The sequence below is a fragment of the Ambystoma mexicanum genome, chromosome 12 (assembly GCF_040938575.1).
Source record: "Ambystoma mexicanum isolate Mex_15411 chromosome 12, UKY_AmexF1_1, whole genome shotgun sequence".
In the NCBI taxonomy this organism is placed as follows: domain Eukaryota; kingdom Metazoa; phylum Chordata; class Amphibia; order Caudata; family Ambystomatidae; genus Ambystoma; species Ambystoma mexicanum.
In genome coordinates, this window is record NC_090936.1 from 163,799,281 (window position 1) to 163,826,602 (window position 27,322).

General features: G+C 44.8%; 1 protein-coding gene across 9 annotated transcripts in view; it reads left to right on the forward strand.

Moving 5' to 3' along the window:
• CNOT2 (CCR4-NOT transcription complex subunit 2) overlaps positions 1-27,322 on the forward strand; it is a 1,422,938-nt gene that overhangs the window by 1,383,461 nt on the left and 12,155 nt on the right. The gene's annotated exons all lie outside the window — the stretch shown is intronic.

A 27,322-nucleotide genomic window follows, 5' to 3' on the forward strand; every position in this document is an offset into this window, starting at 1 on the left:
GGGCCGGGGAAGAGAGGAAAAAGAGGGTCAAGATAGCATGATTGAGGGAGTAGCCCTCACCTGGATCAGGACGGACGCAGCAGGACCCGCTTGCAGTTGGAAATGATGTCCTGATCGCAAGCACAGCAAAGAAGCTAGGCTTCCACACCCACCAGCCAATCACACGGGGCAGAGGAGGGAGGGAGAAAGGCCAGGGGAGGGATTATGGGGGGAAAGCAGGAAACTGAGCCAGGGAAGAGGGAAATGGAAAGGGAAAAAGAGGGAAAAGACAGTAAAATAGAGGGTCGAGAAGGGGGGCACTCGCCTGGATCAAGACAGATATGGCAGGACCCACTTGCACAGTATATGTATGTGCTTACCTTCGCTTAGCAGAACCGATGAGGAAAAGACCAACCCAGGTAAGTTTGAAAAGTAACCCGCATGCATTACAATACTCCACAAAGAGATACTTTAAATATGTCAAGGTAAGTAAAAAAGTTTTGTACACACATAGTTCAGTTGGAAGACCCGCTATTGGTTACACTCTACCCTAGAATCATAAGCGGCTATTCTAAAAAATATATGCATTGACCAAAGTAGGCAGAACAGGTGTTCAGAACGTATCAATACATGGGCCTTAATAATTATAGGGCACCCACACCATGTACTATAACTTCAAAATTCAAGCTCTAGCCTCTACCAAGTCTCTGGTAGTCTTTTATGTGTGCCACAAGGTTCCTGATGGAGGAGGTGAGTTGTCCACAATAACCCCCTCAGCTGGTGCTGGAAAAGTACTGAAGTTCATGTAGAGCAGAGCTCTGCAATCTGTGGCTCTATGGATATTTTGAACTGCATATCCCATTATCCCTCATTATTGACCATGCTGTCTTGGGCTGATGAGTTGTAGTCCAGAACCTCTGGCGAGCCAAAGGTTGCAGACCCTGGTGTAAGGCAAATGTGACATGCAAAATAGGAACATGAGTCTTAAGTCAAGTTCTATTGAAAGGGGGAGCAGCCTGCACCCCTGGGGTTCACAAGGATGATCCACTGAAGTACAAACCTAGATACCACTGTCCTAGCCCAGCCCCATAAGGTGCTAAAGTAACCAGGACTTTTCGCACCCAATATGGCTGTGGTTGGGGGTTCATTCAACCTCCCCTAACCCCCCCTTTCCCTTCCCGGATTCCCTAGACAATTAAGAACAGTTCCAGGTGTAATGGTATCACAAGTATGACACCGACACAAAAGGTACAATTTGTAAAACCTTCATTCAATTTTCGGGGTTTGTAAAAACTCCTACTTTGCCCAATAGCTAGGATGGGAGTATTCTCTACCATCAAATAATAAACATTCTAGTTGAGTCCATCAAATCAAAACGGCCTACACTATCAAAACCTAATGCCTGCCCTATCTGTAGTACAAAAGATGTGTAAAGGAGAATATGTATGCAAAGGAAAATCAGTGCTAGAATATAAAGAATAAGTGTGACACTCTTCCCCACGTTAGAGAGCACTGAATGAAGCGGTCCTCGTAGACAGGAGGACACACTCTGGCTCAGGCTCTCAAAACAAAGGCAGCTCAAAACATGGATCGAGACCCGTCTGGCCTTCCACATTAGTCTTTCTTTCCAGCTTACAAAACACAGTTAAACAAAAAGTTAATTCCGGTCTCCATTGGTCGGGCTCTGACCTTTCATAGCAAAACACTTGCTGGGGTTCCCTTCCCCAAGATTAATTCCTATCCTTTAGGGGTTCTCTTCCCCTAACTTATCACACTTCCGGTCTCCCTCAGACAGGCTCAGATCTTTTACTGATGTCGAAGACTTCCGAATGTGCTAGGTTCTTCCTATAGACTGCCGCAGGACCACTTCGACTTTCTCTTCAGCTCCCACCCTTGTGTTATTTGCCCGAGTGTCTCTTGGTCTGGGTAGTTCGATGTCCTAAGCACAAAAGTTCAATGTTCACCTTTTTACTTCCAACCCTTTTTTTCCCAGGGTTAATTTTGATCACTTTGCCTTTCATGGTTCATTAACTTTATCAAACAAAAACATTTCACCTTTCACTGAGACGTTTGAGTGGGCTACTTCCTTTCGCCGGACCACTGCGCTATTCAGTATCGCTGGTTCTACAGCTATCAGTAATTCAAAGTTCATCATATGCCTGCCTTTCTTCGCGTCTCATCCACATGCATGCAGCCTTCAATTGTGCGATATACTGTTGCATTTTCATTCTTTCCTTAACACACATCAGTCTTTCATGCTGCTTGCCAACTCGCCGGCTGTGTGCGTTTCTTTCTTCTCTTTGCAGTTTTTTAATTCACGAGTCAAGGTTAATACGACAGGCTTGGCCTCGCCTCCCCAACTCTGCCGTTCACCCTGGATGGTCGCTGGCGTCCTTGAAACACAATGCAGTCTTCTTCTCTGACACTTGGCCTTCTCCACATGTCTTTAGCGGCCTTTTGGAGGCAACAACCTCCTGCATGGAATTCCTGGGGTTCTCTAGCCTTTGCTCTCGTGCTCTCGTCCCTTGGTCCGTCGCTCTGTTCCAGTAGGTTGACATTCGCCACGGAACTTCTGATCTTGCTCGCGTTCCACCTTGCTCAGAGTGTCTCGATCTTCCGCCTTTTATCAGTGTGGGGAGAGCTAATTAGTATCGGATGTATGCACTTAGTCAAGTGCCTGACTTTGCCTGACCAGATTATCGGGACACGTCCAATGAGATGTGTAAGCGTTGGCCTCTTTACTCTGCGGCACCTTCAGCCCTCCAATAAGGGCCTTCTGAACAGTCTTGGAGGTGGCGCTCCAGTAGTGTACAACCCTGTCCCTGAGCCGCCCCGCCTGCAGGCTCCTAGCAAAAAGCCCTCCAAGGTAGGTGCATGAAGAAAGGGGACCCTCCCCCAAATTGCAAAAGAGGGGAGCCAACCAAGGACTGAACTTAAAACATGAGGAGTGGCCTTTTTGAGTCTATAGTCCCCTCAAGTGCATTATCCTGGGTAATTGATCCAGAAAAAGGGTAAAAAGTAACAACTGCCAACAGCCTATTCAGAGGATGCATGGAAAAAGGGCTACTTGGAAGAAAGAGGGGGCGGCGGCAGCGGCACAGTGTCCCCACATCACTCCATGTAAAATGGCTTGCGCTGCAAACAGTAAAACAAAGGTCCTATGACCACTCCTGTACTAGTAGGTCCAAGGACTAGCCAGTGAACCCAATACTACGTTGCATCGTTGACCCCTACATTCCATCTTATACTCCTCGTAAAGTGGGAAATAGGAAAGCATGGAAGCCAAAAAAAAAGTCTTCCCACACTGGATCCTTAGAAGAGCCCAGTGTCCCCAGAATAAAGGTAAATACAGGAGGTAAATGAGAAAAAAAAAGAAGTACCACTCAACATCAAAGGCAATGAAATATCCCAGTGAGTCCAGTAGTAGTGCTGGGAGGCTCAGGGTCGAGAGGGTAGGATTTGCAAAAAGAAAATACCCCCAACTAATGCCTTCCTTGAAATCTAGGTGATCATCTAGATCACAGATGTGTACAGGAAGGAATAAGGGAGGCCAAGGATTGCTATCCTGAGCTACAAAGGGTCTACCTTTCTTCGTGAGGTTGCCTTAGAGGAGGACCTAGTAGCCTATTGATGGCTCATCTCAAAGGTTTGCTTGATGATGGATTTTGGAAATTTTTGGCGATTGAGGAGGGATTGATTCCATGATGGGCATGGTGAGTAATACATAATGTTTTAAATTTAGTTCTCTCACCTAAAGACAATGTCTCTTTTTCCTCAAGTGAAATGCCCATACCCTTACAACATGCTGTTCCAGAATCTGGGATCAACACTACATCCATGTCCTCGAACACTGATTTTAGCAGCCTGGCTCCTGAAGTCCTAGAGTTTGGACATTTAAATCAGCCTCAAAAGACATGTAAACTGAATACCAGAGACTGCTATTTCAACACATGGAAACGCTTTGTCATTTGGTGTAAATCACATAGCATCAATCCTATTTACTGCCCACCTTCTCACATTGTTCTATACCTTCTTTACACTTCGATTCATGGCTAGTCTTTAATTTGCCAAGGGTGCATGTAGCTTTCTGCTTACACTAACTCGCAAAGTAAAGTTTCTTGGTCGAAAGTCTGTCATTAAAGCCTTTATGGAAGGAGTCAAAAGATTGCACCCTCCAATTTCTAATTAAACTCCCGGATGGGGCTTTAATGTGGTCCATATTAAACCTATGGGCCCTCCTTTTGAGCCAATGCATAAAACCTGTCTTAAGTGTCTCACTTATAAAACTGCTTTTCTCATGACCATTACATCTATAAGGAGGGTAAGTGAACTGGAGGTTTTCCCAGTTCAAGACCCATTTGTCACCATTCACAAGGACAAAGTGGTTTTTCACACACACCCATGTTTCTCTCCTAAATTAATCGCAAAGTTCCATGTCAACCAGTCTATAGGACTTCCAGCCTTTTTCCAAAATCCCACAAATTCAGCAGAGAGAAGCCTCAAAAAACACACCAGACGTAAGAAGAGCGGTAATTAATTGCCTCAATAAGACCGACCCAATATGGAAAACCAACCAATTCTTTGTTACCATTGTCACTGGAAGAGAAAGGGGATCCTGTCTCTAAGCCGGTCATTTCAAAATGAATTGTGAAATGCGTACACGTGTTATTCTCTTTCAAAGAAAAACGTAACCTTTTCTCCTAGAGTTCACTTTATTTGAGGCACAAGGGCTACCTTAGCTTTCATTGCAAATGTACAGTTGAATGCCATTTGCAAGGCAGCTATATCTACTTGGATTTGCATTCATACTTTTGCACAACATTACTGCTTAGATAAACATTCTAAAACTTACTCAAAGGTGTGTCCAGCAGTGCGAAGACATCTTTTTGCTGCTGTACCTTCAAACAACCCACCACCATCTCCAGTTACTGCTCGCAAGTCATGCCCAACATGTTATTCGAAGCAGAGCCACAAGCCTCGGAAGACATACATTTCTTACTGCAATCTTAATTCTGATGCTTGCATCTGCTAAGATTCACATGCGCCCACCTTTCCTACCCGCTTGGATTTGAAGGTACATAGACCTCTTTCACCTTTTCTTTCTGTACTCACGCATTCACTTCATGCTCCCTCTTATCAGAAACAAAACAATCAGAGGGACCTCAACACCTGAAAGATCATGGGTACAATTCACGTCACATGGAGTTAGTATTACAAACACGCCCAGTCGATGTTCTTCGTGTGAATCCAAGCAGATACAAGCATCATAGATAAGATTACGGTAAATAATGTATGTCATATACATTCACCATTAAGAGAAACAGAATAGCATTTCTTTACATGACCAGTGAAAAACAGGTAAGTATTAAAATTTAGAGAAATTGAATGAAATAGACTGCTTTAGAATGATCACATAACTGCTCCCTGATAGCCTTTATAAAGTTAAACCCTGAGATGATTTGGGGGCTTTCGTTAAGTCACTGGTTCCAAAGTAGATACTTTCAAGATAGGGTCATATAGTGATTTGTAATGCCAGTGGTTATGATTAATAAAGAATCAACATGTTGGATAAAGTTCAGATAAGTACTCCTCAATCCCAACACACTAGGTAGGCCTAGGGAGGGATCCTTAACCCAGGTTTCACTACCAAAGGGTCAGGTCAGAGTGAGATAAGGTTAGGAATGTACATCCTTGTAACCTTATGGGAGACGGGGGGGCAACAGGTGTCTAGACTCCCCCACACCCCTTACCCTCCAAACCCTGATCAGAATTCTCCGCATACCACTGGTGGAGGTTCCAGAATCTGTTGCAGGTTTGTTCTTCTGTCTTGCAAGGGTCTAGATACAGCAGAGGTTACGTTTGGTCGCAGGATTTAGTTTACTTCGGTTGTGGTACTTGGGAATAAGTACCAGACAGCTTCCAGTAGAACACCCAAATGAAGAAAGGTGAAGACTTCCGCAGGTCAGACGGCCATTGGATACGTCGGGGATACAAAGATGACTAGATTCAACGCAGGTCACTGTTAGGGGAGTTTTCCTAAAGTCCAGTTGAGGTAAGTCTTCATAAAGCTATCCCAATGGCATATAGGTCCCCAACTCTTAGTATTAGTGGATACTATCGTGGAACCTTGGTAGTGGCAGAGCAGTCAGGCTTATCATAAAATGTGAGCTGTAGGTAAGTACACTGAACCTAGTTAGTAAAGCAGATAAAAGAAACACACGAAAATACATTTATACAAAAATATATATTTATTTTAATTACACAAGAAATGTTTTAAAATACTTAGATTATTAAACCAATATACATAAGATTACGTGTAGCTACTTTTCAAAAGCCACTGCTTAGTTTGTAGTTGCTCAAGGTTACAATTGTTAGTTTGACACTGATGACAGTTCTACCGTATTATCGGTTATACCGCACACAGAGATGTAGAGTTATTGGATTTAGTTAGCAAAACCACACAGGATAGTCTATTTGGAAGGAAACAGTTGGTTGGTCAAACACTAGCAAAGCTTAAGGTTTTAGAGACAATTTCAGAGCATACTGTTGCTCCTAAAGTCCAATTGCTAACTAGCTGCAAAAGCCAGTTCGGAGGGGGCTTAAAGGCTTACGAAGCAGGGAAACAGCAAAAGTTCCTGAGGATACTTCTAGCCTCTAGGAAAGGATACTTGAAGACTCAACTCACCAATAGAGACCCTGTTAAATGAGTCAAAAAAGGGACACAAGCCGACATCTTGGGTCAGAGCTAAGACTGGACACCACGGACACCTCTGTCTAACTGCACTCAACACTCTGGGGCGATGTTAAGCAGTACCTTTTCCCCCCACAGTACATTAGGTTGAAAGAAATGTTTTTGGCTGGATTCTCCTCTAGACGGCAGCAATGGACCCGGTCTCCAGATTCTCTGGTCTGGTGAAGAAAGGCAGGATAATGAGCAGTAGGTCTCATCAGCAGTCTCGAGGTAGGACCCCTGGCATGGATTTCTTCAGCAGCTCTGGTCAGTGTGCGGTTTTGGTGCCTTTTGTGCGCACCAACAGAGGGCAATGATTCACACGGTCAATCTTCTTCGGTTGCTAGAGTCCTGCACTCTGGTGAGGGGACTTGGATGAGTCGGATTGTGTCTCTGGAGGTTCACCTGGAGCTCAGCAAAGACTTGGAGGGATTCTGCCTTGGCAAGGCGATGCACTACAATTGGGACGGAGGTCTACTGGTATTCGCAGTCTGCAGCCCTGGAAAGGCACAGCACCTCAGGAGATCACTGAGATTGTGGCTTGTTTCAGGGCTGGTTGGTCCCACGAGCCAAAGGGAAGGAGTCGTTGACATAGAAAACGTGGTCAGGACAGCAGTGGTCTCTTCAGTGTTTTCAAAGGGTCTGCAGGTGTCTCTGGTCATCTTCGATTACTTAAAATTCCAGTGGTCGACTTGCCTTTCACCTCAGGAACCTCACCTTTTATTCAATCTCAACAGACACACCTCTGCAGTCTCTCTCTCAGCAGTTTACAGCAAGGGGCGGGTGGCAGCCAGAGACCCCCAGTGGGAGCTTGTTCCATTCATGCACTCGCGCAGACAAAAAGTGAAAAACTCCTCACCCACTTCCTGCACGCCCAGACACACTGGAGCCTAGGCGGGGGACACCCAAGGGTTCCCACCAAAGGCAAAACACACAAACGGACCTCCCCCCTCCCAGAATGGTAGAAATGCTCACAAACAACCACTCTAGAAATGGTGAAAAAAGAAAGGAGCCACCACATTAATACTTAGTGACTCTTGTGCACAACCGGGACTGTGAATACAGTCTGTGGTAAAAAAAAAAAAAGGCACCTCCCCCTCCCCCCCAAGTATCAGACGTACAGATTCTCTAGGAATTAGTCAATTAGACCCACTAGAGCCAATTATGCCCATTGCCTCAACATACCTAAATTCAAACTTAGCAACGCTGGAGGTTCCAGTTCTCTGGTGCTTGCGGCCAAGTCCTGGAATAAGCAACCACCTGCACTAAGGACAGACTCAATATTCCTCTCATTCCGGAACAAAATAAAAGCTTGGCTGTTTGATCAAACTAACTACCTTTGTGCGCTCATGATTCCATGACTTAGCTGCCCTAGCGACTATGCCCATAGCTCAAAAATACCCCACCACCCGGCCGCCTTAGGCCGACTGCAAGCCTGCCCTTAAGCTATGTTCTGAACCTGGTACATAATGTAGATTTCCTCATTTTGTATATGTCTGTATATTACTATATCTATGACTGTATATATTATTGTATCACTGTTTTAAGCTTGTTGTATCCTCAGTAAAAGCGTCCAGATACCCTTGGGTTTGGCGCGCTATATAAGCAAATAAAACAAACAAAAATAGCACAATAGCTGGTAGAACATGTCCACTGCCGCCAGCCAAAACTAGGGGGGTGTCTATGGGACTAAAAAGTCACAGGAGCAGAGAGAAGGAGGATACTATGTATCCTCTTGGCACTCCACATAGTAAAACGTTTGAGGGATACAAAATATCCCTCAATCCTTAAAAACAGTAGTAAGTAAGGATAAATAATCAATCGCCAAGGAGAACCCAAAGGGTTCCCAGCAACACTGCCCAAAAGGAGCTGTGTGCTGGAAGAATTAAGCACAGATGCCTAAAAAGAGATATTGAGGAAAATAGACTCCATAGTAAAGGTAAATCACAGAGAACAGAGTTCCACAAAGACAGCGCCCATAAGAATTGAGTGGGAAAGGCTCTACTCATTCAGGATATAAAGAAAAAGGTCCAGCAAATAATGCTTGGGGTCTCTCTAGGAGAGGGGATAAAGCGTAAAAATGATAGTCTCCACAGTCGGGTGGTGTCAGGTCATCTTCCAGCAGCAAACGGAGGAGCAGGCCCAGCACAGTTTTACTTGGTTTCAGATGGCTGAAAATGCAGGCACAGGTGACATTTGACACAAGTTTAAGATCTCCATGTTTCAAGGCTCTGTTCGGAACAGGTACGGCTGCAGTGAGGCAGCCCAGGAAATAGCTGTTGAATCCACTGGTTGGTCCAGGGACACTTCCAAAGGGTCAGCAGTCACGCATCCTCTAGCAGGGGTCGAGGCTGGTTGTCCATACTGACCCCCAGCCCAGGGATTACTGCGCCAACTAAGGCCTTCTTGAAATCAGTACAGACGAGCAGGACTTCACCAGGACAGCACTGGAGTCGAGATGCTGTTCAGCTGCAGGGATCGTCCTCTGGTTATCAGCAGGCTGCTCTTCGTAATAGTCTTGCATCCAGCAGTGATCTGATGAGCAGTTGCAGGATACCTCCTTTTATCCGGTATTCAAGCTTGGAACATGCCCAAGACCACCAGTGGTAAGGATCTGCACCACTCAAACAGCCAGTGGCTATCCAATCATGGATAGCCCGGGTCACCACATCTGCCCAGCAACAGGCATTCCGGCATCAGAGATGTGGATTGGGACTAGGCATTCCCAGCCCCTTCTGTGGCACTTAAATAAACCGTCCCTTCTCCCGTGAAAGCCACAGCTTTCCCCGGGAAAGGGATATTGATGTTAAGGCATTTGCTGATGTGAGAAGGTGGAAAGAATGCCAAAGAACAAGCGAAAGTCCTTGTGGCACAGCTCTCTTGGATCAGTAGCCACACTTAGTAGCCATTTGCGGTGAAAGCAAAAGTGCATGACTGAAATGTCACATAAATGGTCAAAATCTCACAGCTGCCATGAGCTTGTATTAGGCACATTGTAAAAGTAACCAAAAAGCCATTCCATGCAAAGTTTATAAGGATACAAACTATCCACTGTAAGGTGATGTGTGCAATTGTAAAAATACAAGAATTCACAAAGCGAGGCATAGTCTCTCAGTACAGATAAACTTATGGATTGTATCATGTTTGCCATAAGAATGAACAAAATGGGCAAGGGAAGTAAAGCAGAAGTCTTTACTTATCCCCAAAAAGTCAGGGCAGGGTTAAAAAACAAAAAGAAAACAGTCCCCCAGAGAAGTTTATGGGGGAAAAGCTGCAAAAAGAAAATCTTTCCTAACCGGCAGAAACCCTGGGAACGTGATTTTTCAGCTGCACTGCTAGATGAGACTTATTCGTAACAGACATCCCTCCTTTGTCAATAGACCTGATGCATCTGTGCAGACTGATCCAGGCTAGTTAAATCACCCCACTGGAGAGAGCTATGCATTTTTATCACATTGTGTGAACATTCCTTTTGGAAGATTGCACAGAAGGTTGGAGAAAACGCAACAATTTAGGGACTGGATCTTCTTCACCATGGCCACACTTTCTTCGAACAAGAGTGGGAGGGTTGTCTAACCCACCACCCTGGACTAAAACTCGGTCAGAACTAAAACATTGTTATAATCTTGGATTCAGTATACTACACTTTGATAGGTATTTAAAATCTGCGGCTGTAATAACATGATTGCTTATTATACCGGATGGAACACCCTCAAACTTCATCCACTTTATACACAGGCCTGAGATTTCTCCAAATTGATGGATCATGTCTAATGCTTTTCAGCCCTCAGGTTGGGTCACTTAGATAAAGAAGAATACGGTTGGCGTGCATAAGAATCATAGACTCCACCCATGTACCGATATACCCTGACCCCTCATGTGTCTCCTTATCTTCTTGGCCCAAGGCTCTATAGTTGGGGCAAATAATGTAGAGGTTGCAGCCTTTTCTGGTTCCTCTGTGTAGAACAAAATTGTGTCACAATGTTGCAGTTCACATTTAATGCAGCACTAGAAAAGTAGGATCAAGTAGATTATATATTGGCGCAACCCAATCCACTTCAACAGCCTCAGTAGAGGCACCCTGGACACTGATCAGAGGGCTTCTCAATGAATAGCATGACGTTGAAGAGCCTTCCCATGTTGCAGCCTTAGCTGAGATATCCCCAGAGTTGTCCGGAATGGCCAATGATTTTGTGTATTGTGTGACTCATGAGGTCAACTATTTAGGATAGGATTTTGCTCTGTGGAGCAAATGGGCGCTATGATCCACACTTGTCAGGATCGCGAAGGGGCACTAACATGTAATGATGCATGCTTTGCAGAGCATGGGGTAGGTTTCGGTATTTACACTTTGTCAAGTTAGGGCTAGCACACTGGTGAACCAATTCTGTAAGTCTATAGTTGGCCTACCTTGCCTTGGGCTTTACTAGACTGGATTGAGTTGATGGCTGCAATTCTTTTCCCTTTGTTGAACTCACTAACGTATGACTCTGATGCCAGCATTGAGTGGATGCGCTGATATATTTTTCATGGAAATGTCTACATCTTCTTCACAAATTGCGACATCTTGACTGTATAATTTACAAAATAATCTGTCAATCTCAAATTTCATTGTCCCCTGTGATGAATCTGATGTCATCGCTCCTTTTCCTTTTCTCATGTGGCCAGGGGATGGCAGCCGCTATCCGATTCTGACCCTGAGTTGTCTATATTAGGGAGGACTACATGGGGGAGGCGACCCTCTGGGAGATAACATGGTGTCATAAGAACCAGTCACATACCACCCATTTACTTTTAGTGATGTTCCCACTCTTCCTCATGCCTTGATGGCATATTGTAGCACTCTCCCTGAACCTCTAACCAAGTCTACTTCAAGTATTCCACAATACCCCCTAAAGACTAGATTACTAACAACTGAGACGAGGAAGAAGCATGGAGCATTAATGATTACTCCCAATGAAGTTAATGCCACTGTTCTCAGCAACCCATCAGAAACATTACAATTGAGGCGAGAAAGAGGCGTGGAGTGATGATCACTCCCTATGAGAACCATGAGTAGCAGTGTAGTCTCTGGGAAAAGACCATTGGCCCATCATTGTTCAAAACCATGCCGGGAAGAGGAGCATGGAGTTCTCAAGCTGACGGCAAAGCAAGGTACCGGAGGCGGCACTGGAGTCCTGACCGCTACAAGGCGCGAGAGGGCAGCCTGGTGAGCAGTGAGCTTTGGAGAGGCTCGCAGCACGAAGAAGCAAGTCATGCTTCCTAGAGGCTCGAACGCCGTCCAGAGTGCAGATGCTTAGCAGAGATGGCAATAGCATCGGGGAGAGCCGCAGAAGCCAGAAAAACACCTGACTTGGAGTCGGGAATGCCAAGAAGCCATAAACCGAAAGCAGTCGTGCAGTATCACAAAGGGGCTAGACAATGGAACGGGGGGTCTGGGAACCTCAATACAAAGTTGGGTGAGACCAAGGACGGAAACAAGAGATTGAATGTTGATCGATCATGAAAAGATCTACCAAATATTTTCAAAACGAGCTTAATTAACAGATGAAAAGTACTGAACATACATTCATGATAATAGGAGCAAATGAGAGATAGTGATGCACTGTGTTGAAAATAAATACAGGTCCTGGCAGGAGAAATAGACTATATCCAAGACCTGGCAGGAGAGTATACTGGGCATAGCACCATATATAAAAGAATAAAGAAAATCAGAAAATACATTAAACCAACTATAGGTCAAGTTGCTAAAACAGATCTATATCAGACTTGAAGCAATTATGTACTCATGTCTCATACAAATACTCTCTCACTAAAGAAGAAATGGCTATACATGCACATTATCCTACAGGTCTCCAATGTTCAGGGATTCCCAATATAACCAAGCAAGAAGCTGTATACCAATTAAGTACAGTGGTTGAGTACAGAGGAGCGAGGGGGGAATCTGAAGTCATGATCACGTACAGTTTCAATGGATTTCAACCCCCATCATCCCATCGGGCAGAAGTTATTCCCCTGTTCCTGTTCAATAATTATCTAAAAGGGGTTCAATCAGACTAGCAGCCACCAGAATGCTTAAATTGAAATGCCTAACATTGTTTCAACTTACAGCCACATATTAGCCAGTAAGATAGCTCAGCGCGTTGAGCGCTCGCTGCTGCGATCTGAGCTTGATCTGCAGATCGCAGGTTCGAATCCCGGCAAGGCCACCTCAGCCTATCATCCTTCTGAGGTCGATAAATGAGTACCAATTTCGGTTGGGTGATATTGTATGTAAATATGTGCTCTGTAAAGCACTTTGGATTAAGGCGATATATAAATAACACATCATTATCATTATGGAGGGCAGTAAACCGTCACATGCTTGTAGTATTTGTACAATAACACCAGAAAGACAGCTCCCCAATTGTTTCCCGGTTGTGGACATAATTGCCAAGATAACGCACATGAGTCTGTGCCAATATATCACATTCAGTTAGGTGTCTAGCTGATTCCGGGATTTCATGGTTTTTACATAATTGACCGAACCGTTCTTCCTTAGGGGTCTTATTGTTAATGCCTGTCACACTCAAGGTTGGAAGTTGTGATACTCTCAATAACATTATGAAACGCCGAAGTCTCTTAGATTTGCAGAAGTTGATATAGCCTTGTGGCTTCTTAAATGTATAGCAACGATGAGTAACAAACCAATATTTTTTTAACATACTCAAATGGGAATAGTTCTCTAACCAATCCCAGAGCAGCGCAATACGCTTTACAAGCGCGTTCTGCATTCCTACCAGATCCTTCCCTCGCCTCTAGGTTGCCAGCATAATTCAACAAAAAATGTGTCCATAATGTCCTTCAGTTCACATGAGGGATATGTTTTAGATGTTTCCTGATGGATGGCGATCAGTAGCGCATTATCTGTTGAGTGACATATTTTCAGGTAAAGATCAGCTCTCTTTTTCAATACAATAGCTTTTAGAGAGATTAAGCCTAGCTCCAATCGTATGAGGGCCATAGGGACACAGCCCGGGAGGCCCAAAATCTTACGCCAAAATGTACCTTCGATAATCTGAAGCCATTTCAGATCAGTATGTAACAGGGTTGGGGAGAATTCTCATAAATGTGCTAATTCCCTCTACCTTAGAGCCATCCAGCTCTTTTGCTAAGCTTTGGGACTTTTAACTTTTAATTTCACTGTGTTTTCTGTGTTCATTTCTTTTGGTTATAAGTTTTAGACAACTTCATAGGCATCATCTTTTCATTTGTGTCACACAGCACCCTCAGTGCAGTGACACAGGGGAAGCCTTTTAGGCACTTTCCAAATTCCTAGACCCAGTACACACTATCTTACAATAGAGTGCTGGAGGGGTTACTTTGTATCCCCTGGATCTAGAAACTCATGTAGCAGTCAAATGCTACCCTTTCCTATTGAAATGGCTGGTGGCAGTGGTTTTACAACAAACTACTATGATTTTTCCAGACCGCGAACACTGGTAGCGTTAAATCGAGGGAGCCATGTTTTTCAAAATGGCGTCTGAGCCTCTTTTGTTTAAATGGGTCCCAGTCTTCTTTTTTCACCATTTCTTTTTGGAAAGGTCCTTCTAGAGTTTGTCTCTGAGTGGCAAACCAGGTCAGGTCCCTTTGTTTCATCGCCTTGGATTCAGAACTGAAGACTGCCTCTGGTGCCCGAGTGTCTGGGGTGGGCAGGAAGTGAGGGAGGTGCCCGAAACGCCCTGTGCTTAGTCTCCTAGAAGACCCAGATGCACTCTGGTGTGATTGGCTGGCTGACTGTCCGGCAAGGACAGCCACCCTGCGCTGAGTGAATGGCAGCTAGGCTGGAATGAATGGGAGGAAGCTGGATAAAAGGCGAGTCTCTTGGCTTGGAAGGCAGAGTCAACCACTGGAATGAAAGAACCGAAGAAGAGCTGGTAGAGGACGGCTGCTGCAACTCCTGGACTGTTGGTTTGCCCGGTGAAGCCCTGCTGCAGGTCTGAATCGCCAAGTTCATCTAGACCGAGAAGCCCTTCAAGGACGACTTCTCCCTTTGAGTTGGTGGGACCAATCAACTTGTAAGCCACCTGGAACCATTCTCTGAGCTGGTTGTATTTTCCTCAGAGTGCTGCGGGAAATTGAATAGCCAGGGAGAAGGACACCAGTTTTTGTGCTTGACTACTGGAATTGAAGATTTACCTTTGCCAGCTTTTCAACCAGTCCCAGTGCAGTGGAGGAGTCCCCCGACGTCCTCTCTCTTTCCCTACGACTGAGGCTCAGGAACAGCGAGATCTGCAGGAACTGCCAGGAACAGACTTCTTCAGCTGCATCTTTTGCTTCATTGTAAGGTATTCTGAAAACCTGACTGAGAGAACTTGCCTCTCACTATGAAAGTGCTTGAAACTTTGGCAACTTGCAGGCCTAGTCAGCTTGTGACCCAACATATGAACCTTTCTTTTACGAACTACTTCTGAGAACTTTGGCAAAGACTTTTCCTTTTAACCTCCAGAACTGCTTTATCCTATACAAGACTTTAGCCCATTGACTTTGGCCTAACCTATTGCATTGAATCAACTCCTCTGGGGAACTCAATCTATTTGCACTGTTTAAGAGTAACTGTAATATTCGTTTTTATTAATTTATGCCTTTTTGCTCTTAATTCAAATGCTCTGAATGCCATTTTGCTCATCCTTCAAAGTAGTTTAAATGCCTCAGAAAATGATATTGTGAAGTACTGAAGTATATTTTTGTGTGATATAGATTGCCTCCTTCTAGTGAATGTTTTATAACTGACTGTGAAATAAATTAATAAGTGTTTTACTAAGAAACCTTGAGTATAAGAGTCTATTTGAATACTTGTAATTATAGACCTCAGCTCACATTCCCTCTTGCGATAAGTCTGGCTGCTCAGCAACGCTACCACAAAACTGTGTAGTACAGACTTATACTAAAGGTTGGTTTTGCTTACACCTGTAGGCCTAGTTTTGTATAGTGGTCCCAATGGGTACTGCATACAAACTTTGCCCTACAAACGGGGCTTCTAAGGGGAGAGGACCTGAATGTACAGTTGTCGTGTCCCATCAGGTATAACTTGTTTGTTTGAAAAGGTGGAAATTAATGCGGTAACCTGGGCTGCTTTCATCTTGCGAGCCTGTTTACAAGTAGTATAGTCGCTGTTCAAATCAAATTCAATACCAAGGTATTTATAGTGTGGTGCATACAAAATTTCCACCTCGCCAATAATAAGTCGTAAGCGTGCCGTTTTCTTACTGGTATATCTAATGGTGTCTAGTCAAAGGATCGAATATAAAGGGTCGACAGGTCAAAGGATCAACACCAAAGGGTCGACAGGTCAAAGGATCGAATTTTTTGGGTTTTTTTCACATTTTTTTTTTGTTTGGAAAAAGTGTTTTTTTTTTAAAAAAAAAAGGGGGGGGTGGAGGGTCGATCCTTTGACCTTTTGACCTAGAACCCTATCTAATAATTGGGTTTTTCACAGGTTTATAGTTATGCTGTTGTAATGAGCATACTCCCATAACGCTAATGCTGACCTGCGATTACCACTAAATGTGTAATTGAAGATGACCAAGTCGTCCGCATATGCAAGTACTGTGCAGTGTGCCTGGCCAATTTTAGGTGGACCATTTCGGGCAGCTGAAATCACCTCTGGGATGTCATAAACAATACAGATTGTAAACCAAAGGCGCTGTAAAGGCAACCTTGTTTCACTCCTTTGTTCTGCATTACCTAATCCACCATGTGACCCTCCTAGTCCAATTTGAGTATCACAGACATGTTCTGATGTAAAAGCAAAGGATAATAGAGCAGCCCCTTTGGGCAACCCATGGCCTTTAATTTATACCATAACTTTGCCCTTGGTATTGAATCGACCGCGGCTTTAAAATCGATGTACACTGCATACAGAGGACGATTTACCTGTCTTCCTAGCCCTAGTCCGCAGAATATCCGTAATAATGAGGTTATGGACAGTGGAGTACCTGTCCTAAAACCACTTTGGAATTTGCACATGACATGATATGAGATGTATCTGAAAAAGACTCTGGGTAAGTCTCTCGTAACCAGGACTAATGTCTGGCAGAGGCGCAATCATGTAGTTGTAAGATGTATGTGAACAGCGTGACTGGATTGTTGTCGTAGTCCTTGCTGTATTTGGATGTCGTTAGCCGTGCCTGTGGCCAGTGGAGTGGCGTATTCTATGGATCATTGCCGCCACTTGGAGGCGCTTTAATATTAGGGCGCCCGCTCGGGTATTTGGCTTCTTCTGTTGATTCTCGCAGCTGTGATAGAAACCTTTAGCAGTAACAGTCTATGCTCCATTTAATCGCCACAGGAGGCCAGATTCTTCTACACGTATTAGGCGTTCGATTGCGGTGGAGCTGGTGTTGGTTCAATCACACCCATGTGCTTCTACTATTATTATGATTTGCCCGTTCTCAGTCGGTTTGCCTAGTGCAGTCGTTCATCAATCCTGTGAGATAGCCTATGGGAGTGCTGCGAGTCAGCTAGTGGCGCTTGAGGGACGCCAAGGTCGTGATAGGTGTATGAGTGTGTGTGGCATGTCCAGGCCGCCACGAACACAGTCTGCACCATCAGGTGTTTGGAGCAAAGAGGTTTGAACGCCAAAGACGCAGCCGCCCCCTCCTGGGGAGACAGTTCATATACTTTGGTTTTATGGGTTTTTCAGGTTAGAGCGGTACAAAGCCAGGTATAAGGGCTTTTTTGAAGGGGAGGTAGTTTTCAGTGCAGCGGATATGTAGAGGAACAGTGTTCCAGATGGTGGGCTCTAGCATGGAGAAGCAGAGCCGCCAACTTTCGTGGAGTGGTGCGGTGCAAGAGCTAGGAGGAGAGCTGAAACCGATCTGAGGTTTCTACGGGGCTGGTGGTTGATGATTTTGTTCTGAAGAAACACTGGTCCTGAATGATGGAGAGCTCAGTGTGTGATGCACATGGCTTTGAAGGTTGCTCTGAGGCTAACTGGGTGAAGTAGGTGAATCTCTTGTAGCATGTGCAGCTCCATATCCAGTAGGTTTGCGCATGCCATTACTTTGCGCTGTGTAGCTCAACTCTGCATTCCATGCTTGTTCCAGTTGAGAGATTTAAGCAACTCCCCCTTTGGGATCGTGGCACAAAGTAGATCATTTTGGCACTCGATAGGGGTTCCATGCTAAGAGTGAAATTCCTGCATGTGTTTGCATGGTATGTGGTGCATCTTCCCATATGAAAGGTGAGCCCAACAGAAAGTGCATTGCACACTCTCCAGGCCCTCGGCAGAGTAAACCCCAGCATCAACATCGGATCGTGCTTCATATTTCTCCTTGCTCCCCTTTATCAGGTGCGACCAATCTTTTGAAAGACCCATAGCCAACATTTTCACTGTCATTATTCAAATTCTCCCCACCTGGGCTCCAATGTTGCACCATACCCTCCTGGCCCATGCACATAATCTTTACAGAAGGTTCCAACATACACATATCGGTGGTGTTTAAACTGTTCTCCTGGAAATCTGACAAGTTAACACAACAACACAGGGAGGTGTGAGAGTGAAGCACAAGGGAAATGCTAGCAGCAGGAAATCTCCAGGAGCCCTGAAAGGAAGCGAGGTACAAGAAAGGGTAACGGCACAAGACTGAGTTGAATAGGTTTTGCCTCTCAAGGGGTTGAGGGTAACACGTTTCACCTTCCTCACGGGCAGTAACATTAGTACTAATTACAGTACCGCATACAGTTCCAAAGTAGCTTCTCAAAAGCATGTTGAAGATGTTAGTCAATCAATGACAGATTGTCACCGATATACTCTTTTCTGTCCCCTCCGTAGATCTCTGGACTCCTCATCTTATCTCTACTCTCTCCTGTCTTATCACCCATTAATGGTGGCACTCTATGGGAAGTATTCTTGGCCTGCTTCTCATCTTCAAGATGCATCATGAATGTCTATCACAATGGCACTGTCATGGCTCATGGTCCTCAACCTAACCTACTCCATTTTGACCGACGCCTGCCAGCTCTCATCAACTTCCTTCATGCGCCAGCTACTTCCCCCTCCTCTCTCTGTCCCTTCTCTGTTTGGGGTACCACGCCCCTGTACCTGATACCAGAAAAACTTTAAAGACGAGACCTGCTTCACTTGGCTACGCTAAATGCCTGCTCTGCAGTCACATTATGCTTACATCTGCCTCCTCCCCGAGTGGGTCCCTTCTTTCCTTATACCCACCTAGCCATACTCCTCCTTTGAGAGCCTGGTCTGCAAGCTGGTCATCTCTCCTACCTCCTCCTTGAACATTGCCACTATCTATCCAGCACCTTGCTCCATTACACTGTTCCACTCAGAATGGACAGATTTCTCCTCCTCTCTCCGGACATCCACCTCTAAACTCCTTCTACTGGGTAACTTCAAAATTCACATCGACACCCCTATCGCAGCTACACTCTCTTCTGTGACCTCTGCACCTTGCTCTCCCTCTTCATTCTTCCCTCTGGTCCTACCCACTCAGCTGGACACTCTCAATGCCTTCATCCACAATGATCTTATTCTTTTCCCCCCCTCTCATCACTCCTCTCTCCTGGTCAGACCACTTCCTCTTCTCCTCTCACTTGGGCCCTCTGACCTCACCAACCCCAGCTCCGCCAACCTCGTTCTCGGACATTCGCTTGATGAAATGAGTGTCGGCTGCTGCCTTCACTTCTGCAATCACCCCCACCCCGTCCTCCCACTACAGACTCTACCGCTGCCCTTAGCAACCTCCACCTTGCCATCACAAACACTCTTGATATCCTTCCCCTAGTCATGAGGATACGCCTGACACATGCCACTAAGCGTAACAATTGGTACGATTCTGATCTAGAAGCCCTGAACCACAAGTACCACAAGTACAGAGCTGTGGAACGGAAGTGGCAGAGCTCAAGCTCATCCTCTGACAGACTGGCATGTCGCCTTCTCCAACGGCAATATCGTCTCTCCATTCTCCCCAAGAAGAGGGCCCACATCCAGGCTCGCATCTCTGGTGCAATCAACAACACGGCTGAACTCTTTAAAATCTGCAAGGAACTAGCCAATCACTCCGGCAGTCTCCATCTCGCCTCTTCCTTCTGAGGCCCTCTGTACTGTATTGGCCACCCACTTCACTGCAAAAACCCAGGACATCCTGAGCACTATCTCCTGCCTCCTTCCATCCCCTTGAAACTCCTGGCCTCCCATCCTTCCTCAAACTTCCTCTCCTATCACATCGGATGAGGGCTCTAGGGTGGTCTGCTCTATGAAGGTCCCCTCCAAACAGGACCCCCCTGTTCTTCCAGAACTATTAAAGACAACATTGGCTCCCTTGCCCCTGCACTTGCTGATTTCTGCAATCACTCTATTGCTACTGGGTCTTCCCCTCTTCCCGGAAGCACTCACTTGTGCACCCCCTCCTTAAAAAAAAAAACTTCTGACGATCCCTCTCGCCCTTCTAACCATTTCTGTCACCCCTTCCCTTCGGAAACTCCTGGAGAAATTGGTCCTCCCACAACTGACTCAGTATATTGAGCTGGTTAGTTGCCTACACGACCATCAATCTGGATTCCGAGCATCCAGAGGCATGTAAACTGCTCTCCTGAACACCCGTGAAGAACAGCTTGCACCTTTGGACTCCAACTCCCCCGCTGTTCTCATCGTACTCAATCTCTCCTCTGCATTTGATACGGTCAAGAACGCCATCCTCATAAAACGGCTCCATGGTACCCTTGGTATGTCTGAGCGAGCACTAGACTGGCTGACTACTTTCCCTCCCAGGTTATCCTGGGCTCTTTCTCCTCTCCCGCCTCTCTCTACCTGTGGCGTCCCCCAGGGCTCCAACCTCTCACCCTGGCTCTTCAACGTCTATCTCACTCCACTTGCTCACCTCATTTTTTCTTTCATCCCCCACTTACTGTTATGCAGATGACACCCAACTTCTCTTCAGATTTCGTTCTGACCTTCTCATTACTTCCTCTACCATTCCTGATTGCCTTTCTGCTATCCATTCCTGGTGTGCCTCTAACGATGTCTGTCTCAATGCCAGCAAGACTGACATAATTCATATCGGGACTCCTGCTCCCACCTTCCACCCTTCTCTCTGGCCCCCCTCTATGGGCTCCCCCTTCTCTCATCTGAAGCTAGAAACCTCTGGGTCATCTTTGACTCTTCTTTCTTTCCTCCCCCACATCATGGACCTTGCCAAGAAGGGCCACTTCCAACTCCACCTCCTCAGAGGCATCCTTCCTTTCCTCACCATTCCCCAGAAGCTCAAAATCTCTAGAGCCTTGGTACTCGCTAGAATGGACTACTGCAACAGCTCCTCCTCTCCTCCCCTTCTAGCGTTTCCAGAATAGGGTTGCAAGATGGATCCTTGGCCCCAAGCCCAGAGACCATATCTCTAGCCCTAAAATCTCTCCACTGGCTCCCTCTGGGGAATTTCAGTAGCACTTAGCCTCTTTCTCTCTCTCTCTCCCCCTCTCCTCTCCTCTTAAAAAATCCTCTGTTGTAAGTAGAGACAGTGACGGACAAGGTTTACCCGAGGTTTGGAGACCTAAGAGGGCATCTTGGCTCTGGCAACATGCGCTCCACAAATTCAGCATGTCCTCCTGTTTGGCGAAGAAGTGCTGCTTGCCATTACTAATCATTTTAGGTTTCACCAGGTGCACTATGGCATAGCACATACCTCATTGTTGCCTTTCCTTTTTTTTACTTTTGGGAACTTCTTGCATGTGTGCTACACTACCAGTGTGCAATCTGGGTAGAATCTCATGCAGGGATCCAGATGGGGTTCTTTTCTCTCTGGCTGAGTGCAGTATGGCTTTCCAGTCCTTGCAACAGTGTTTCTCGGTCAGGCCCCCTGAGGGATGGTTTGGGTCCTAATGCATGGTGTGTGCGTTCCACCATAACAAGTCTCAGTACGTGTGCCTCGGGAAGAAGTTACCCCACTAACTTCTATCTAAGAAGCCATAAGCAACGTGGAATCTGCATCGAGGACACCAAAATACTACCTTGTTCCAACATGCTCGACCTGGGTCTACCAAGTGCTTTCCTTCACCCATGATAGTTTTGACGTTGTTTTGAACATTGTTCAGTCTGCATTTGTCTTCAGTAAAATTGACTCGCCAGAGTTTCCAGGTTCTACTTGATGAGGCCAATTTTCATGTCGACTGTATCCATCGTGGCTGAAAGCTCCTGCTTCCATCATGGCCTGCTCTTTCAGCACCGTAGACAGATTCACTTTTGGCAGAGCAGGTGTCGTTGCTCCAGCCGCAGACTCCTTCACACTCCCTGACGCGAGTCCTGTAGGTGATTCTTTGGAAGCGATCTTCATTGAACTTCCTGTTTTCTGATATCCTTTGTAATGTCGACAAATGCTGCTCACTTTGAATAATTTGTTATAACTTGTTCACCTGCCACAATATGATTTTATGCTTGAGCTTGTTGAGTGGGCTCAGAACTGAGAGGTTGTGACCTGTCAACATGCTTGCATCACACGACTTCCCTCCAAATCTTCAAGCATATTTCCTCCCATTCTTCTCTTCATCCTCCTTGTAAAGCTATTGGAGTGTTTCAAGAGATGTGGATTCTGAGGGAGGAAGAGATAATTTAAAAAGTAACTTAACTTTGACAATGTTATATATCTAATCAACACTTTCACCTTTGTCCATACCAGATTGGTCATAATCCTATTGTACCAACATTCCTTTGTGAGTGGGGAAATTGTGTAGGAACTCTGGTGAAAGGGGAGCATGCACGGCTTGGTATATGTAATGAATGGCATCACATCAGTTGCGTAAAGCAACAAGTCGTGCCAGTCGGACCATGTGGAGCCGTGTGGTGCCTTCAGTCGGCTATAACATTTATACATACAAGTGTACTCCTCTAGGTGTATTTCAAGAGATGATAAATCTGGTCATTTTCTTTCTGATGGATACCACATTCCTCCTGCAAAAGTAACTTGTTCAGACTGTTTAGCCATTAATTCAGCCTAAAGATTTATAACAATCTAGCTTATGAAAAAGCAAAGACAATAATGAAATTTAATGTTTGGTATGTGTAGAACTGAAATAGCTCGATTTGTAGTTTTAAAAACGATTTCTAAAACACTTCACAAAATGCTTTGTGATCATTTGGATAAATTATATAAAAGAAAGGCTAGAACTCTGGCACCAAAGTAGAGTAAATGCTTTGTTAATCTGCCCCCAAAGTGTATTTAGCTACATCTAACATGACTGTATTAGCTGACGGTGCAAAAACTGCTATGGCAAACTATCTTCAACTATAAATCTTTAGGCTGTACCATCTTCAACAAAAATAAAAGCTCAGTCACATCATAGAAATGCTGCAAAAGAAGCACCTGGTAGAGTGTGTATTAAGTTACTGCATTCATCTACATGTTTCGAAGTGTTTGGAACCCAGACATTAGCCAGAATTTTAATAAGGGTGTTCTAAAAACGAATTTGTGGGTCTTGATTGAATAGCACAGTTTCTTTATGTAATGTGTACTAAAAAACTTGTAACGGCCAATTTATACAAAAATAAATATGTGTGTATGAAATCGACACAGGAAAGCTAGTTTTCCTACATACTTTTTTTTAAGGCAATGGAATGTACCACGGTACGAGATTGCCTTAATACCATTAATAGGTTCACAGAAATGTTATTGCCTTGCAAATGGCAATTATTGTTCATGGTTATGCAACTTAAGTACTTCTTCCTACCATATAGTAAATGTCTTATGTTATTACCTCTGTTAAAATTCAGTTAGAACCAAAGCAATTATTATACATTATCACTGAGTGTAATATGTTTTGATATGCTCAGCCATTCAGAAGGATTCATGGGTTTTTCATAACTGCTGGCATTGCCTCGCAAGCTAGGCATCTGTGACCTTCACATTTAACGTGCACATCAGGTCCAGGGAGCTCCCTTCTCTTGCTTTGGGAATCATCTTTTCCCCTTAATTCCTTCTCTCTCATCCAAAAGGCGGTGACAGGACTTGCAAAGCCCAGTAGGCATGACACTTTAAGGGCAGCCCATAGGGGCAGAATGGTCTAGGCCTTCAATGAGGGACTGGTGACATTTTAAGTGAACTGCATAAAGACTAGCATGAATGAGGATTTGCACAGCAAGAAACCAGTGCAGGGACCACAGAAGACATGCCTGTGTTGCACATATCTAGTTGGTGTTCTTTACAATAACACCATGAAACACTTTACTTTACCCTCACTTAACCTCCTCCTAGGACTGTGCCTTGAGCTTTGGGTGCAGAAAGCCAAACTATGGTAATAACCATAGTATTGCCGTTATTAGCATACTTGATTGCAAACCAAATTGACGTAATCAATTTGACTGAATTTTTTGGTTTGTTTTTTGGGGGAATTTCGGTCAATTTAAATTGAATATATATGTGTGAAGGGGTAAAGGAATAGGTTATGGTGGGGAAGGGTGTGGGGTCTCCCCCCGCATTTCCGAACCAAAAAAATAATTTGGTAAAATTGAAAATGGTCACATTCCTTCGGTCAAATGGACCTAAACCACATAGCCTGCCTAACTGTTGCACAACTATGCAACATAGGACTAGAAAAGGTTTGCCAATCTCTCATGTTCACATTTTTTCTTAATCCTTTTATGTTACATTTGAGATCTATTCCTGAAATTTGAGGCTGGCTATTACCATCATCAAACATAAGTTTGTTTCATGCTAGTGATGTAGCCCTTTTTGTAGAAGCTAAAAGTATTGACTTTTATGTCTGACATATATTTTGTACTTCAAAATGACCACAGAGTCCTCTATTACAAAAGCTTTTGCTAAATTGGCAAAACTAAATGGACTGAAAGCTTTTGTAATAGAGGTTTGTTTGGTTGTTTTAAAGAATGGAATCCATGTCAGTCGGCCGGAACAGTCAATATTTCTCACAGCTATGAAAGGTCTTCTGTACCATGAGTACAGTTTTGCCAAATGCAATTTAGAAATGGATCTTGCAAATTATGTTACGCAGTTAGTGTTTCAATTGTTTATCCTTTTATTCAAAAGGTTCTATCAGAGCTAAAGAAATGGTTCTCGCTCGTTCAGACTGACTCTCAGAATATCATTGCTAAAGATGCCAATATTGTTGGTGTTTTTTCTATTTCAGGCACTACTGTGTAATCCATGCCATTTCCTTTAGAAAGATACTTGTGGTTTATTTGGGACAAAACCACTGTTAGGGATTAATAGATGCAATGTCAGTGGAGCACTTCAAGATGTGTATTTGTGAATATGAACATGACCTTTTTAGAGATTTAACACTTCCCTTTCAGAATAATGTAGGATAGCAAAGCAAGGGAGTAAAAGAACCAAGTAAGTAGCCATTAGATTGAGAACTAATATGTGTAGAATGAAGGCGTTAGAAACACCATATAAACCTTAAAACATAACTTACTTTACCGTACAAAGTCCTTCTCTAGCTTGGAAAGAGGGACCCGAGTGCCCTAGAGTCACAGGTCCCTGCACAGTTCTCTTCAGAAGGGTGGGAGTCTAAACAAGTTGTTCAAGCCAACAGGCAGTTTGTAAGGGTCTTGAAGTTAGACAACAATTGAAGAAATGGTCTTGACAGGCCCTCTCCCAATCAAACCACCCCAGGGGAAGCACAGGGAAGGATTGTTGACCAGAACTCCACTGATCACAGTCGGGCAAGGGAGAGGTAGGCTGGGGACCTAATGCCCATTAGACTATATGGGGCAGAGGGAACAAGTATTTTTACTGACACTCCTGTACTTCTGCTTCACGCAGTGGCCACCGTAGAAGTTTCTGAAATCGCTTGGCCCCCTTTTCTCGTGCCTTGGTCCTGATGAAGGAAGTCCATGGTCATCAGGTGCAGAGGTGACTTTTGCAGTTGGGATTGCACTCTGGCTAGTCAGTGGTCTGGAGCTCCGATTGATCCGTTCTGTACAGCAGGACACCTCTACTGGACGGAGGAAAAAAGATCACCGCTATGACGAGAACCCACAGGAGATGATGCGGATGACAATCTGCGATGACCAAGCCTAGAAAATGGCAGAAGTCTACCCTCATTGCAGAAACAAAACACACTGCTTCAACTAAGCCCCTCTTGGTTTTGCAACTGCAAGGGGAGTGCTTCTTGTTTTGTAAGTAGATGATCTGCAGAGTCCCAAGGCTCACTTCGGGACAGCGACTAATGCAATGCAGGAAGGAGGCCTTTGCGAGCCCATGGGATTGTTCCGGCACACTTCCATAGGCTTCCCTGAAACCGAGGTTGAGACTGGTTGTTCCCACTGGTCCAAGTGTCGAGGCACTGATGAAGGCCTTCTGGAGATGAGCAAAGCACGAGGGCTTTGCTGGGACGGTTGAATAAAGCTATGCTGGCCTGCTTCTAACGATGAGTTACAGGTTTTCTGTAGAATGTTCCTCTTTGTACGGGTCTTGGTTTCAAAGACGATATGTTAAATGGCTGCAGGAGTCCTCCTTTTATTCAGGATACAAGCTGGAGTCATCGTGTAGCCCACCAACGGAAACGATCTGCAACATTGAAACTGGCCCAGGCTATCCAATCCTGGGCAGCTGATGGCCACCACATCTGCCCAGCAATAGACACAGTTTGGCATGGATGTGGACTGGGGCCAGACGGCCCCATCCCCCACATCCGGCCACAAACATACCACCACTTTGCCCGGGAAAGCTTATGCTTTCCTAGAAAAGGGCTCATCATATATCCGGTCCGGAGATGGCAAGAAGGAGGCCAAAATACAAGCTGTCAAAAGGACATGCTAAACCCTCTTGGCAGGGCCATTTAGAGTGTATGGCATGGGCGTTGCTAGGGGGGGGGCTAAGGGGGCTATAGCCCCTGATCTTTTGGCTGCAGCCCCGGATAGAATCTCAGGAGCTACAGCCAAAAGACTAGCTAGCCCCCAGTCCCAACAGTTCCGACATCGGCTTATCCCCGGGTCTTTTCCAGACCTAGCAAGTCCCCTGGTGTATGGTACACTTTTTTGGCATTAAGTGGTCAAATGCAAATGTGCACGAGACAACAAAAATGATAATGGTAGAAAAGTATTAGCTGCCATTAGCCCATCCTGGATGCATAATGAAAGTAACCACAAAGTTATATGGACCGCATTTCACAGTAAGGTGATAAGGGTAGGGAAAAACAAAACCATGCTTTCTAAAGTGGGTAACAGACTTCTCCTACAATGCTAGTCATAGGGGCTTATCTGTGCCCCCTAAACAGATGATCCTAGCTAGGCGAGTGAAGTAAAAAAGCTTCAATTGCCTCCAAATGTCATAACATGTTGGAAAGACTAACATTGATAGCTATCAAGGGAAAGCAGCAAAAAGAAAATCTTTCATAACAGTTATTAGTATAATACAATGTATACAGGCTTCTCACTATACTAAAGAAAATCCTGGTTAAGTGTCTCTTCAAGATTAGGCAAAAGATTACAAATGCATATTTAATCTCTGCTAAAAACTTCCTTTTTTTGTGACTTCAAGGTAGAGTATTTAGTCTGCGAGGAAATTAATCGTCCGTTGACAAATACTTGATCATCTGAAAACTCACCAACAAATGTTTTGGCAGAGCAGCAGAACCAGTTTGTGCATTTTGACAATTGCTTTTATG